This window comes from Salvelinus sp. IW2-2015, linkage group LG31 (assembly GCF_002910315.2).
Source record: "Salvelinus sp. IW2-2015 linkage group LG31, ASM291031v2, whole genome shotgun sequence".
Classification (NCBI taxonomy): Eukaryota; Metazoa; Chordata; class Actinopteri; order Salmoniformes; family Salmonidae; genus Salvelinus; species Salvelinus sp. IW2-2015.
In genome coordinates, this window is record NC_036870.1 from 19,909,533 (window position 1) to 19,913,456 (window position 3,924).

The following is a 3,924-nucleotide window of genomic DNA, read 5'->3' on the forward strand; positions in this document are numbered from 1 at the left end:
TTCCCCATCTCTGTTCCTCCGCTGCTGTATTGATTGTCGAAGGTCGTTGTTTTGTCCGTGTGCTGATGCTGTGCCTGTCTTGTTTCATGTCGGTTCCTTATTCAATTTTGACTCCCCATACCTGCTTCTCATCTCTGGCGTCGGGCGCTACAAGTGTAGATTTGGCCTTGTGTTTTAGGTTATTGTCCAACTGAAAGGTGACATTTTCTCCCAGTGTCTGGTGGCAAGCAAACAATCAGGTTTTCCTCTAGGATTTTGCCTGTTTAATTCCTTTTTTTTATCCTGAAACTATGGAGAGTGGTACTCAAATGTGTTTTGTTTTGGGCAAATCCATTACAACGCTTTGTTTTCAGGACAAAATGTTAATTGCTTTGCCACATTTTTAGCAGAATTTTTATTTTGGACAGCTTCCTTATTTTCACTCTGTCAAGTAGGTTAGTGTTGAGGAGTAACTATAATGTTGATCCATCCTCCGTTTTCTCCTATCACAGCCATTAAACTCTGTAAGAATCAGGCTGTCCACTGTTCCAATACCTGTAGGAGAAACAACACATAGAATCAGGCTGTCCACTGTTCCAATACCTGTAGAAGAACAACACAGAGAATCAGGCTGTCCACTGTTCCAATACCTGTAGAAGAAAACAACACATAGAATCAGGCTGTCCACTGTTTAATACCTGTAGGAGAAAAACACATAGAATCAGACTGTCCACTGTTCCAATACCTGTAGGAGAAACAACACATAGAATCAGACTGTCCACTCTGAACCTTCTACTCCAGACAGTGACATCATAGTGACATATAATTCATTAATGTCTTACGCTGTGGTCAGTGGTGTGTCGTCCACCCATTTCCAGGTCCCTCAGTAACAGAGTCAGTCAGACCAATCCAGACATAGTTCTTTACTCCACATAACCAATTGACAAAAGTCTGTAGTTGTGGGAGAGAGACAACATTGTTAAAACATAGCCATTACTGCTCGTTCTCTCTCTCTATCTTTTCTCTCTACACCACACACACCTGATCGTCTTCGCTGTTGATAACCACCAGGTCTGCTCCTCTATCTCTGCAGTCCTGTCTGCTCTCCTCCCAGGATTTGTACTCAGTAGAGACGTAGTAACAACTGCTACCAAACTTCTTCCATCCTTGAGGACACACTGTAAATTGAAAATGTCTTGCTTTAGTCACTTTAATACAACATTGAATTAAGTATCAATCAGACACTCAGGAAGACACTAACTAATGGACGTTTGGAAGTCAGTTTTTTTCTCCACATATTTCCTTTAATGTAAGTTGAATTGCCGTACGTGGCTGTGAACTGATAGCTGAACAGTCATTAGCCAATTTCACTCACCTTTTCTGAACTAACGATTGTTTCAGACATTCTGTGTCTTTTTGTGTAGCTGGTCGCTTTCTTCGGTCAGGGTGTTTGTTACTGGTCTGTAGCTGGTCCTCTTTCTTTGGTCAAGGTGTTGTAACTGGTCTGTAGCTGGTCTCTCTCTTTTGGTCAGGCTGTTGTATCTGGTCTGTAGCTGGTCTCTCTCTTTGGTCAAGGTGTTGTAACTGGTCTGTAGCTGTCCTCTCTCTTTGGTCAGGCTGTTGTAGCTGGTCTGCAGCTGGTCTCTTTCTGAAGTCAGGGTGTTGTTACTGGTCTGTAGCTGGTCCTCTCTTTGGTCAAGGTGTTGTAACTGGTCTGTAGCTGGTCTCTCTCTTTGGTCAGGTGTTGTAGCTGGTCTGTAGCTGCTCTCTCTCTTTGATCAGGGTGTTGTAACTGGTCTGCAGCTGGTCTCTTTCTGCAGTCAGGGTGTTGTTACTGGTCTGTAGCTGGTCTCTCTCTTTGGTCAGGGTGTTGTAGTTGGTCTGTAGCTGGTCTCTCTCTTTGGTCAGGCTGTTTGTAGCTGGTCTGTAGCTGCTCTCTCTCTTTGATCAGGGTGTTGTAACTGGTCTGCAGCTGGTCTCTTTCTGCAGTCAGGGTGTTTGTTACTGGTCTGTAGCTGGTCTCTCTCTTTGGTCAGGGTGTTTGTAGTTGGTCTGTAACTGGTCTCTCTCTTCGGTCAGGGTGTTGTAACTGGTCTGCAGCTGGTCTCTTTCTGCAGTCAGGGTGTTGTTACTGGTCTGTAGCTGGTCTCTCTCTTTGGTCAGGGTGTTAGAACTGGTCTGTAACTGGTCTCTCTCTTTAGTCATGGTGTTGTTGCTGGTCTGTATCTGGTCTCTCTCTTTGGTCAGGGTGTTAGACTGGTCTGTAGCTGGTCTCTCTCTTGGTCAGGGTGTTGTAGCTGGTCTGTAGCTGGTCTCTTTTGGTCAGGTTGTTGTAGCTGTCTGTAGCTGGTCTTCTCTTGGTCAAGGTTTGATCTGGTCCTGTAGCTGGTCTCTCTCTTTGGCCAGGGTGTTGTAACTGGTCTGTAGCTGGTCTCTCTCTTTGGTCAGGGTGTTGTAACTGGTCTGTAGCTGGTCTCTCTTTTTTGTCAGTGTGTTGTGGAACTGGTCTGTAGCTGTCCTTTCTCTTTGGTCAGGGGGTTTAACTGGTCTGTAGCTGGTCTCTTCTCTTTGGTCAGGGTGTCGGAACTGGTCAATTGGTTTCTCTCTGTGAAATAATACAATCAACAACAAGATAAAAGTGGAAAATTAATCAGACATGACCCGGATTGAGGTCAATTTCAATTCCAGTCAATTCAGGAAGTACACTGTAATTATTTTAAATTAGAAACATGTGGAATTGGAATTTGGTGTATTTTCTTAATTATATTGAATAGAATTTAAATGGAATTACCCTGGTCTAACACCACTGATGATGAAGAATGTTTGAGTGAGAACATATCAAACTCACGGTAGAGTAACAGGCCTGTGATCCAGCCAGCAGGAGAACACACAGCAGCCCCAGACACACTGCAGCAGTTGGGAAATGTCTCTTCCACCTCCAGATACACTGAAGCACATATTATTATCATAAGACTTGATCAGTGTATATACACATGTTTTTTCTTTCCAGTTGCTCTTTGAATCACTGAGGGAAATACACCACAACTGAGTTCCAGCACCTCTAACAGAATATTGGCTTAAATATATTGCTGAGTTCAGGCACCCATAATGACTGCCGGCACCTATTTCAATCACAATCAAATTCCATTTGTTAATTGCTTCATTAAAACAACAGGTGTATGCTAATAGTGAAATGCTGACCTATGGGTCCTTTTCCAACAATACAGAGAGAAATAAATAGAAATACTGACAAGGATTAATAACGAATAACATTAACAAGTCAAAATAACATTGGCTATGTACAGGAAGTACCACCGGTGATAACATGGCTATATACAGGGAGTATCGATATAGTGTCGATGTGCAGGGGTACAAGGTAACCAGAATATGAATTTTCCACATTTTGTGTTAGTCTGAATGAAATAAAAATAATTGTCACTGTCCTGGAAGTATTTTTTTGTTTGTTTACAAATTAATAAAAAAATGAAAAGCTGGAGTATTGTGGGTCAATAACTATTCAACCCTTTATGTCTAAATAAGTTCAGGAGTACAAATGTGCTTAACAAGTCACATAATAAGTTGCACGGACTTACTCTTTGTGCAATAATAGTGTTTAACATGATTTTTTAATGACTATCTCATCTCTGTTAACCCAACACATACAATTATCTGTAAGGTCCCTCAGTCAAGAAGTGAATTTCAATCACAGAATCAACCACAAAGACCAGGGTGGTTTTCCAAGGCCTCGCAAAGGGCACCTATTGATAGGATTAAAAAATACAGACATTGAATATCCTTTGAGCCTGGTGAAGTTATTACACTTTGGTTGGTGCATCAAAACACCCAGTCATTAAAAAGATACAGGCGTCCTTCTTAACTCAGTTGCCGGAGAGGAAGGAAACCGCTCAGGGATTTCACCATGAGGCCAATGGGACTTTAAAACAG

General features: G+C 42.2%; 1 pseudogene; it reads right to left on the minus strand.

The window, feature by feature from the left end:
• Window positions 1–791: 791 nt before the first annotated feature.
• The window catches only part of LOC111955946 (C-type lectin domain family 4 member M-like), a 10,526-nt pseudogene continuing 7,393 nt past the window's right edge, over window positions 792–3,924 (minus strand).